Below are 12,728 nucleotides of genomic sequence, written 5' to 3'. Positions count from 1 at the left end.
ATCAGAACTGTGAAGAAGAAAGAAAGAAAAAGCCCACACACTCCTTCTTTTTACCAAATAATATGGGTATAATTTTATTTTTCTTTGTTGACTTGAGTGCCAAGAAGCTAAATGCCAAAAGTTTGTCCTAAATAAAAGTTTACCTCTAGTGTTAGTAATCTAGTACGATTAATGTGGTAGTATTGCACCACTACCCCATCCTATCTTATCCTTGAGTCAGTGCTATTGCAACATTATCTTCTTATAAACGGCCTCAAGCCTATTTTGGAAGGAAGTGGGCTATGATTAAAATATGTAAAATATGCAATATGAGGCTAAATATGAAGGTGCTGGTTTAAAGCTGTTCTCTTTAGTTGTTTTTCTTTGTTCCACGAATAATGTTTCCCACATTTCAGTAGAATCCTAAGCAGCTGTGCTCTCATTACTACAATATCTGTTCTTTTATGTGTTATCTTGTCTGGTTCAGTTCTGAGTAGGCGGTACAGTCTATTCCCCACAATTTGTTTTCTAATGTATATCCACTTGTGTGTCATATTATTATTTTTATCTTAAACTGTGGCTAAAATAAGCTATTTTTCAAAGTAATAAGAATCTAATCCAGATCCTTTCTATGTAAAATATACACACTTCAGTTGCAATAACTATGATAATAGGAAATAGGATTCCTTTCTTAACAATTTTGAACCTCATAATTTAGGAGAATTGTATATAGATCTAGATTTAAGATCATCTATGATTCCTTGGAAAAATCATCTGACTGCGTTGAACTGCATTAGCTCAAAAGTTGCTTGCAGTTGTAAAGACCTTATGGATCTATCAGTGATGTCTAGAATGATAGTTGTGGTGCTAAACCTTTTCATGGCAATAAGCATAAATGCTCATTTGCAAGTGCACATGCATATGATTATATAGTGCTTTCCATAAACAGAAGCAACCCTGAATATCATGTGAAAATAGTATTCCATTCTGGGTAATATAAAATAAAAAACTCCAACTGTAGAACTCAGTATTATAAATGCATTTGCTATAAACCTCTTAATTAAATGTATCACCAACATTATTTTACTTATGGCTTAAAATAACATAACGGAAAAGATAGTTTCCAAGTAATAACACAACTTCTCATCCTGATATCCAAAATAGACCCTCGTCTGGTCCCACTTACCTTTGCTATCTGTATATGAGGATTTCCTTCACTAATAAAAGCCTATTTCCTCTTCAGACTAATTACATTGTTGGAATATACTACAGATTAATTCCTGCTCCCTAAAAAATGTATTCTAGCCTTTTGTGACAAACCACATTGATGTGTCATTTAAGAGCTACTCTGATAGTCCACCAAAGTGAAGCATTACCTGGCTATCTGGTAGTCAGGTAGCTTAAAATGTTCTACCCATTTTCTACATTTTTTATGCCACAGAGTCCATATATAACTTCTGATTTAACATCCAGTAATGCACCAACTCTGGAATAGACTAGCTAGAACTAATCCATAAGCAGGCATTCTTCTCCTTGGCACACACTGGCACACATTTAGACTGCGTTTCCCAGCCTCTTTACATCTGGATGGCCCACAAAGTTGACTAGTCCTAGCCATCAATATGTGGCCAAAAACAGTGTGCATCCTTTTGAGACATAACTCTGAAACCTTTTTAAATCTTTTATGCATTCTCTTTCTTTGTACTTTTCGAATGGCCACATACAGAGGATTCAACAAGGATGAAAAGATTCTATTGGATGGCAGAGATCCTCGGTGCCTCAATAACTATATGGAATAGAGCTACTTTCTCCATCCCAATAGACCACTTTCTAAGATATTCTTATAATTCTGTGATCATTTTTCACTTCTCTCATTGATCATGCAAGACTGGAAATATATCCCAATGCTTTTTCAAATTATCTCTATAAGCAACTACAATTAATAACATTCATTCAACATGAGTATATGTTTAATAGAAAATTTGCATTGTCTTTAAATTTCCCATATTATTATTATATTATATGCATTCTATTATTCATAAAATACTCTAATCATTTTATGCATTTAGATTCTACTCAATGATAATGTTATCATATATCCACACATTTTAAAAAGTAATACAAGAAATTAATACTTTAGTATTTACTATGAAAGAAAATGATAATGTCCTGATTTTCTTATGACTGTTGTACCTTATACATGTTGTAATATACAATACAAAGCCAGAAATTGAAAAAGAAAATCTTTGAGAGTCCAAAAACACATTCTCAAGTCACTGAAATAACACACAGTTGGTGTATTGAATGAGTTCATGAATCATTTATCAGTGGTGATAGAAATAGAAATTGTTTACCTCAGAAGTCTATCTTTGTTACAGTACCCTGTAAATGCATTCAATAATTGAATCTCTCCTTTGTGAGAGAGAACTAGCATTCACCAAATGCTTATTCTATGCCAGGTGTTTTACATACATCATTGTACTTATCGCTCACAACTCTGAGAGTTAGTTATTTTTATCTCATTCCAGAGACAAAACACTTTAATGAAGAACTCAATTCATAAATGGCAGAGCCATGCTTGGAACCCACATCTAACTTACTCTTTCATGCAAATTCTCTCTAACACAAAATTTTCTCCAAAGATTCTCATCCATGTACTCTTTCACTACACCTTGTGTTTACTTTTACTTCCCCATTCTAAATATCAACACATGAGTCAAATAGATTTCATTACTTAATGATTCCTACAGTATGATAAATATAATACAGTTTTAAAAATCACATGTGATGGGATCACATTGACACATGGCCACTTCTATTGTTACTATCGTTTCTATACTATTTTTCCTCCCCTCCCTGTAAATCCCAGCTTTCAATCTCCGGTCAGCAGAATACTGATCATTATCTTCATTGTTGCAAACACTTAATGATATTGCAATTAACCCCTCCTTGTTTCTCAACTATTTTATCTCCTGCCTAACTGCCACTCACTTCAACATGACTCCTAATTTAGTTATTGGCAATTTCAATAAACACATATATGATATCCTTCCTAAAATTTGGCCTCTTAATTCCTTAATCTTCTTTGCTCTAACATATTGTCCTCCACTCTATCCCAGCCAAATAAGTTCAGGTCATTTATAGACATATCCATTACCAGTAGTGTCCATACTTCTATAATCCCTGTTTCATGCATCTATGTCTCTGACCATCATCTTCTATCTTTCTAGCTCATTTGCTCTAGTATCCCAACTCTAACAATCATTTGATGCCAACATGACCCTCAATCAATTGATCCTGCATATTTTTCAAGGTCCCTTTACATCTTTTATTAGGCAAAATTACAGCCCTACATAAATCTAACGCACTGTTTCTTCAACACCTGCACCTCTGCAATTAAAGATGCACAGAGAAACACATGGGTCTTAATGATCTCACCTTAAATTCAATTTGACAAATTGTTAGAGGACTCCTACAGCTGCCCACAATATAATATATTTAACCAGTCCATGTACTCTCCACTATCTTGGAGAACTATTTCATAGTTTTTCCTTTCTTCTGAACACCTCCACCCTAATGCTTTCAGTTCATGACTTTGCTTCTTTTTCCACTGATAAAATTGAAGTAACCAGGGAGAAGCTTCAGAAGGTCTCACAGCCTCATATATCTACCCACAACCGAACTCATATACTCTGTTCTTTATCAAGTTTCTTGAAATAAAAATATTTACTCCTCAGTAAAACTTTCCCTTATGCACAAATACAACTCATTTCACCTATTTAAAACTACACATTGGAATTATTTTTTTCTTTGCATCACTATTTTTCCTTATGTAGTCACAGTAATCACCACCAGCAAAACAAAAATGTTATTCTTCTCCAATCTGAAACATAATCCTGCTTTAAACCACATTTTGCCCACTAGTTTTAATTCCAATTGTCTTCTCCCTTTTACAAGAAAATAGCTAGAGAGTGTTGACCATTGTTAGTAACACTAGTTCCATCCTCTTATAATTTGTAATCCTTTCCAATCAGGTGTTTCCTCTGATAATTACAACAAAAGTATCCTTGTCAAGATCACCAATGAACTCCAGATTGCCAAATCAAATGGCCATCTTTTCAATTCTTACCATACTTGGCTTATCAACATCAAGTCCATTGTCCTTGATATACTTTCTTTGTTGGCTTCCGTGACACCACACTATTTGTTCTCTTCTAACCACGTTATTATCCCTGCTTACCTGACATTTCATTGAGATGTCAAATAGATATTTCAAAACTGGCATGCCCCAAAACTGAAGTTTTCATTTCCTTTGCCCCCTACAAACTTACTCCACTAAGATTCTTTCTCATTTCTCATATAGGTGGATGGCAATAGCATCCTCTCAGTTGATGAAACAAAAATGTTGGCTTCATTTCAGATCTTTCCCTTCTCTCATATACACATCCAATTTTTTGGAAACCCTATTGTAATATCTTTACATATATGCAGAATTCCCAGTTATTTCTCAAAATTTCTATTGCTACCACCCTGATACCAAGTCACAGTTATCACTCACATGGATTACTATATTCCTTTCTTAACTGGTTTTCCTTCTTCTATCAATGGGCAAACTATTTTTGAACCCAGTAGGTACACTGATCCTTGTGTACTGTACGTCTCTCTTCTGCTCTAAATCCCCTACTAGTTCTTCATCTCAGTGTAAAAGTCAAGTGATTACAAGCACCTGCGAAACACTACAGTGACTATGATTAGGCTCCACTCCCTTTCTGACCTAATGGCTCCCTCATTCACTTACCTTCAGCCACCTGTCCTCTTTATTATACAGTGAACATATCAGACATGCACATGCTTTGAAGGCTTGCACTGCTACTAGTCCTTAGAGTGTTGTCCTCCAGATATCTGCTTAGATATTCCCCTGAACTTCAAGTCTTTGCTCAGATGCCACTTTCTCACTGAGGCCAATTTTGACCACTTAATTTAAAAATGCAACCTGATCCCCTTCCCTTCCCTTTGTGTTTTCAACAGCACTGACCACTCTCTACTATCTCAATAATTTGTGTGTGTGTGCACATGTCTATGTGTGCACATGTGTGGGTTTCCCTAATGTAACCCAAGCGCCTAGAATAGTCCCGGACAGTTGGTAGATGTTCAGAAAATATTTTCTATATAAAATAGTGAAGCATAAGCTTGCTCAAACTTACATCTTACTCACCCAGACACACACACAGACACACACACACACACACACACACACACAGAGCCTTCTGAAGAGAATTGGAAATCTGTCCTCACTAATTGAAATACGACAGCCTACATCTAAACGATAATTAATAGTTATGTATATAGGATAATAAGTCTCAAATTTGTGAGGTACCTTAAAGGTGGTATAATCCAACAATGCATGCAACATTTATATTTCTTCTACGTCCTTTTTTTCATATTGCTTTTCTAGTCTGTGCTTGAATACTGCAGTAATGAGGGACATTTTACATGGTTTGCAATGAGAAAATTGAAAGTCAATGCTATATACTGTTGCCTAAGATTACATAGCTATTAAAGATAGTAGCAAGGGGCCGGGCGCTGTGGCTCACACCTGTAATCCCAGCACTTTGGGAGGCGGAGGCAGGCGGATCACCAGGTCAGATCGAGACCATCCTGGCTAACACGGTGAAGCCCCGTCTCTACTAAAAATACAAAAAAAAAAAAAAATTAGCCAGTTGTGGTGCGGGCACCTATGGTCCCAGATACTCAGGAGGCTGAGGCAGGAGAATGGCGTGAACTCAGGAGGTGGAGCTTGCAGTGAGCTGAGATCGTGCCACTGCACTCCAACCTGGGCGCCAGAGCGAGACTCTGTCTCAAAAAAAAAAAAAAAAAAAAAACAAGAAAGAAAAAAAGATAGTACCAAGGTTAGAATGTGACACCAGGTCTCTTTTCTAGTAGACTAGTGTTCTTTACTACACCCAACTCTCTATAGAAAATTATGAGTGCATATAAATATATGTTTGTGAAATAAACCAAATAACTATTTTATTAACTGACAATTTTAAAACAATTACACAACTAAAATCAATTTAAAAACATATCAAATGTCTATAGATGTAGACGACCTTCAAAAAATTTGAAACATAATTTTAAATTTAAAATTATTTTGAAAGTTTTCTCATTATAAGAAAAATTTCAGTTGATAAACTCATATCCCCAAGAAATACTAGGCCTATAGACAACAAAAAATAATATAAAAGAACATGGTAGAAGATTCTATAGTTAACTTCAAAATACCATTTCACTATGCTTTAAAAAATCTATCTTCACATTAAACAGTTGAAGAATGGAAGCAAAAACATACGATATTTAGATAAAAAACAAAGCCCTTAAAAAAGAATGAAAGCAAAAACACACAAAATTTAGATAAAAAACAAAGCCCAAAATGAGTCAGGGAAAGATTGGCTATATAACTTAGAAAAGTCACTGTACTTTCTATTACCTAGTGAGAAGTAAGAGATACTGGATACAAACAAAACCCAAACACTATGTCTGAATTATAAAGGTTTTTCATATTTTAGTTGTTTTGAACTTGTGATTAGTGTACCACACTAAGACACAAATGAATTTAAAAAGTGATAAAATGACATGAGACAATGAAATATTCATAATTACGATGCCTAATGACAGCACAGCAACCAGGAATAACAAACATCTAAGTACCCATTAACTCTTCAAATTTCTAAAGATCTTCATATCAGAGCTCTCCTGTGTAAAGATGTTATATTTAATGGATGAAAGGACAATTTTTATTACTGTGAAACTCTGAAATGTAAAACAGCTTGACATTTTTGATGCACCATGTCAGCATATTATGTTCAAATAGACTTTTTTCTGGGCAGCTCAATAAAAACTTTTAAAACTTCAAAAGAATACAGTGTCTTAGGATCATTTCTCAGAAGAAAGTTCTTGATACAATGTCAGAAAATACATAAAGTTTGTTTCCAAAACAATAATCACACCTCATTACAACTTTTGTAAACAAATAATCAGTTACTACCTTTCTTCCTTTTGCTCTTTCTAGACTTGTGCTTACTTTTCATTATATGCACGTTATTTGCATGTTTGCTTACCTGCATCTTTATACACACACACCTGTTAGTTTCTTGATCTAGAAAGTTAAAGTTACAGATATACGACTTTAGAGTGGGAAGAGAATTTACTGTAGTCTATTACAATCTCCTGGTTTTGATAATGGAGAAATAGAAGTGAAAGTCTTAAAAATACCTACTCATTGACAGAACCCAGGTCTCCTGCCCCTAGTGGCAATGTTCTAATATCCCACACTGCTCCACTGTATACACTGAGCTGACAGAGCTTCACTAAACAAAATCTTTGCTAGGCCCTGATGTTTTTACATACATGTTAGGTTTGATAATCTTTGCTTGAAATAGGAGATTTAAAAATGACTTCAACTTCAAATGCCAAAATTACTACCTACATGGCAATTCTTTCACAATATCCTGAATGTGTTAAATTACCTATTTGCAAAGACTAAATAAATAAAAAGAACCTTATTTGGTTGGTTTTCTAGGTGGTGAAAAATAATATTATCCAATTCCTCTTGTTTCAAAATTAAATTGTATACTTTTTTAAAGGAATGGCTTCCACCTTGTAGCATGATAAGCTCTCAAAATTGTGAGAAAACTTAAAGGTATATATGTGGAGAGGCATCTCTTATTTTTGTTTTACTTGTCATATGAATTTTCCAAGAAAAAAGAAAGCCAAACAAAAGTTAACTAAATTTTTTGTATAGTCAATCTTCCCTTTCAGGTGGAGATAGAGACTTTAAGTTGTAAACAAAGCCTTGATGGAGAGAAACTAATTCATTAGACCAGTTTTTTTAAATTTAATTTTAGTGTTTTAGGGTTCAAGACAGTGGCCTCCTAGAGATCCTTCTAAAAACACTGATTTGGGCTTCTCCTTTAATCTTCCACTTATTTGAGGATTTTAACACACATCCTAGCTGATATGTATGCACCCTTATGTCTGTACACCTAAGAGTGATTTTTTTTTTTCTCATCTCTTTTGGGCTTCTACCATTAGAACAACTGATTTTATTTTCAGAAAGGTACTCAATCAGCGAAGACTGGAATAACACTATCTCTACATGGAGAAGGACTTTACTGGCTTCATTAAAACTTAAAATCCAAATGGTTCATATAATTATTTATCCATTTATAAAATAAATACTATAGCTACTATCTACATCCCTATGCTAATAAAGTAATAAATGCTAATGAAATTCAACTCTACAATATATGGAACCTGGCTTCAAAGAACAATATCTTAATAAGGAAGAAGTTACACATGCAATCACAAGATGGACCATGTCAAGAGACTTGGAAAAAGCCCACTCTAAAACATATATGACCCTAAAAAGAAAAATAAAAAGAGGAGTTGGCATTTTCAAATTGGATGACAATATGAACAATCTTCGGAAAATCCCAAATTTAAGAGATTGGGACTGGGAAAGCAGGGTAATTATTAACAGAACCAAGGATGCTCTGATTTGAAAATGTCTATAGACATTATCCGATTTAGCTATCAACATTGCCCTTAAATAAATTCTACAATATTCTTGAACACTGCATTTGGTTACTTCCGACTAATTCCTGTGATGAAAATTTTTTTAAAAGAAAAAATATATAACTGTATGTTTATCCCGCCTTAAAAAATGATGGTTAGCCAAAAAAAATTAGGAATTATGGTTTTGAGTTTTTGCATTAGAATGTTTTTACTCCTTATGCAACATTATTTGTGATATTGGTTATTTGTTCCTAAATTTGATTAAGTATTTGAGCATACCAGAAAAAAAATATTTAAAAGAGCCTAGTAATTAATCTGTGTTTCTAGTGTAAAAAGTCTGGTGAAGTTTTACTTGTAAATGGCAATCGCCATACTATTGCTGCCAGGGAAGAAAAGGAAGAAATATTTTTTCTTTAAAAAAGCCGTCCGGGCGTGGTGGCTCACGCCTGTAATCTCAACACTTTGGGAGGATGAGGTGGGTGGATCCTGAGGTCAGGAGATTAAGACCACCCTGGCTAACACAGTGAAACCCCATCTCTAGTAAAAATATAAAAAATTAGCCGGGCGTGGTGGTGGGCCCCTGTGGTCCCAGCTACCCAGGAGGCTGAGGCAGGAGAATGGCGTGAACTTGGAGGTGGAGCTTGCAGTGAGCCAAGATCGCACCGCTACACTCCAGCCTGGGCGACAGAGCAAGAGTCTGTCTCAGAAATAAATAAATAAATAAATAAATAAATAAATAAATAAATAAATAAAATAAAATAAAATAAAATAAAAAATCCAGGGAGCCAACAAAGCAAGGCCTCACATCAAGTTAAATGACATGGTTCGTACCCATCCTTCTTCTTTTTTTTTTCTTTTGATAGAGTCTCGCTCTGTCGCCCAGGCTGGAGTGAAGTGGCATGATCTCACTGCAACCCCTGCCTCCTGAGTTCAAGTGATTCTTCTGCCTCAGCTTCCAGAGTAGCTAGGACTACAGACATGCACTACCACAACCGGCTAATTTTTGTATTTTTAGTACAGATGGGGTTTCACCATGTTGGCCAGTCTGGTCTCAAACTCCTGACCTCAGGTAATTCACACACCTTGGCCTCCCAAAGTGCTGGGATTACAGGCGTGAGCCATCGCGCCCAGCCAGGATTACTTTTTAAACTCAATTTTATTCTCCTAGCCTTTTCCTCTTCAGTGGGGATGCGAGTATGACTTGACAGACTTAACAGGGTCAAGCTGTACTCTTCATGGAGTCGTCTCCACATCCGGTGCTTGTCCTATCCATGTTGGAGAATGGATTACTGAACCATGACATTATCCTATTCTAGAAGAACGAACTGGCAAAAGGAAGAAATGCTAACTTTTCTCTGTTTACTGTAATACAATTTAAATCCTATGCCTGAATTGCTTACATATTAAGAAGACTCATTGTATTTTACCACAGTGGGTCCTGGGGGTGATGCAAATAAACTGTTTCTACTGCTGAACCCAGTACCCTACTAGAATTTTAAGATGAGGTGAAATATATATCACCTTGGCACTATTGAAAACCATGTGACCTCCGTGGAGCCTTGGCATACCATCTATGATGCCTAGACTGTTAGAACAAACACCTGTATATGGAAAGTGTGGTTTTACTGAGTGTTACTAAGTGGTTTGTCTGCAGGTTCTGAGAAAGTAATTTTTATTTCTGACCTTGACTGAAATAGGTATCTTTCAAGTCAGGGACAGTCAGTTATCAACTCTAGTAAGGACATATTCATTACTGCAGAAACATAGAGGATCTATCCCAAATAAATGAGAATTATTAGAAAAATAAAGCAATTCTAAGTTATAACACTGAATTTTTGGAAAATCCATCATTTTGTTAAAGAGATGTTAATGTCCCTGTAACCATCATCGAGTTGTGTTAGTTCTAGCCTTTCTAATATGTACATAAGTAAAATCATTCTTCGAAATGGCAACCCAAACATCTCAACACTTCTATTTGATAGTTGAATATTCTATTTAGGCTAAACAGCCATAACTATTTTATTTTACTCCTCTTAATGTTCATGTGACATGGATTCAAGACCCCCTGTTACCTTTTTTAAGCACACTCAGGTTTTCTTATGTTTCTCTTACAGAGCTGTCCATGGAAACAGAAAACAAAAACAAAACTGGCTTAAAAATCATAAACAAAGGTATTACTTCAAGAACCCAATTTCTATTTCTGCCTTTATACTATAGCATACAAAATTCTGATTATAATTTATTCACAGAAAATCAAAATGATTATATACACATGACATGTTAAAATATAATTTTAAAATATGTAGTCACATATTGTTAAGATCTAAAGTGCTGAAAGACGTTTGAAAAATATTTTGGAAACCAGCCCTGAAAGACTGTCTACAAACCCATGCCACAATGTAATACTGAGCAACCATAATTTATTTTGATGAATGCTAACAGATAACTCTGTTGAATCCAGAACCAAAGTGTTGCTATGAATGGAAGTGGCTAGCTAAAATATCTGTTTTGATCAAAATAATAGTATAATAATAATAAAATCAATAAATTTTAGAGTGTCAAATTTTATGCAATCAGCATATTGTATTCTGGAAATAATTATATTAAAATCATTTCCACAAATTTTTATTGAATTTTTCTTACGCTTTGAACTGTGCCATTACAGCAAAAATCCGAAAGTGCTTTATCATAAACAGGGTTTGTTGGTTTGAGTAAGGTTTGTGCTGTTTTTGAACAAATGGAGTCGAATTTCTTAGAATCTATCCATGTTATATTTTCTATTTCTTCTGGTAATTGATAGTAACAACCTGCAAGATGGTGTAAAGTGTAAAGAGAAACTAACCCTGGGTGAGATGAGGCCAAGCAGCAAAAACTCATTTGAACATAATTACATCAATTAATCTCTAGTATGATAACCCATATATTTGTAAGCCCTTTGCAATTCAAAAACAGTATTTCATTTGTTCCTTACAATAAGTCTGTGAAGAAGATAAGGAATAACTTTAACCCCCTTTATAAATAACTCGTTCCTACTAAGCCTCAATTTTCTTAACACACCAAATAACATGATAACTGACAGAATGAGATCCAGATCTCTGTTCTCTGGACTCACATTCTTCCAATCATCACACAATGCTGTATGGAATGTCATGAAAACAAATTCTAGAAGATACCATAGACTCTTAAGACTACTCACAACAGCTCTGGATGGGTAGATGGATCTAAATAATTTTAAACTGTATGTAAGGTGAAATGATTTTGAATGGGTTAAATAAGTCTATTATCTTGGATAAGAGTTTGCTTAATTTAAAAGGCTTGTCTAGGTCTCTTTTTGCTTGTAATAAAATAATTTAAATATAAGCCTTTATATAAATTGTTGACTCTCTGGGCTGTATAAGCAAAAGTAGGTCACTGATTAATCTAATTTTTGTTTTTATAAAAAGAAGAGAAAAATGTTAAGCAATCAAGTAACAATGAGCTTTTATAATTTGTTTCTCTTTTGTACAATAACCCATATGGTCCTCTAGAGCAGGTTTCTGTCCAAAGTTTTATGAAAGGCTCCTTTAAAAGAAGCTCCAAATTGGAATGCCAGGGTGCTAAACATTCAGCAAGGCATTTAAGAAAGCATACAGGCTATAAAGGCTTCAGTAGCCATTCATTTATACTAAAAACACTGCTTGATTAAATGAAAAGCTAACTGCATTTGGGTTTCTTACATTTAATAAAGAACATTCTAAGAGATGTCAACCACATCTACCTACTTTTTGTTACTTGACATAACTAGTCCTTTCAAACTTGGTTTGTAAATGTATCACTGATTTTAAAATATGAATAAAATATACATGGTTTATTGCCTTGGTACTCACATTTGGAAATACTGCAATAGGAATCGATAATAGACTGAAGTTATGAACATTTTAAAATGATTCCAAAAGTGTATATTTGCCTTTCTCTAGTCTTTTAAGGTGTAATAATTGTTATCATTATTGTAATTTGGTAAGAAGAATTCAAGAGCTGCTTCAGAAGCTAACTTGCTTAACTTACATCCTACTAATGCCATTGCAGTAGGTATTGGAGATAATTAATGATATCAATTTCAATTGAATGAGTTTGCAGGGGAAGACAGACACTGATTTTTTTTTTTTTTTTTCTTTTTTATTATACTTTAGGGTTTT

The 12,728-nt window shown here is 34.4% G+C and overlaps 1 protein-coding gene and 1 long non-coding RNA gene across 2 annotated transcripts in view; one reads left to right on the top strand and one right to left on the bottom strand.

The window, feature by feature from the left end:
* KCND2 (potassium voltage-gated channel subfamily D member 2) overlaps positions 1-12,728 on the bottom strand; it is a 489,044-nt gene that overhangs the window by 417,717 nt on the left and 58,599 nt on the right. The window lies entirely within an intron of this gene.
* LOC131380939 (uncharacterized) overlaps positions 9,424-12,728 on the top strand; it is a 58,026-nt gene continuing 54,721 nt past the window's right edge. The window contains exon 1 of the long non-coding RNA XR_009209244.1: positions 9,424-11,791. This is a non-coding gene — a long non-coding RNA (uncharacterized LOC131380939). The remainder of the gene's footprint in view (positions 11,792-12,728) is intronic.

Source organism: Hylobates moloch, unplaced genomic scaffold, assembly GCF_009828535.3.
Source record: "Hylobates moloch isolate HMO894 unplaced genomic scaffold, HMol_V3 SCAFFOLD_1, whole genome shotgun sequence".
NCBI lineage: Eukaryota > Metazoa > Chordata > Mammalia > Primates > Hylobatidae > Hylobates > Hylobates moloch.
Note: the sequence above shows the minus strand (reverse complement) of the source record. Positions and strands in the feature narration are given on the sequence as shown.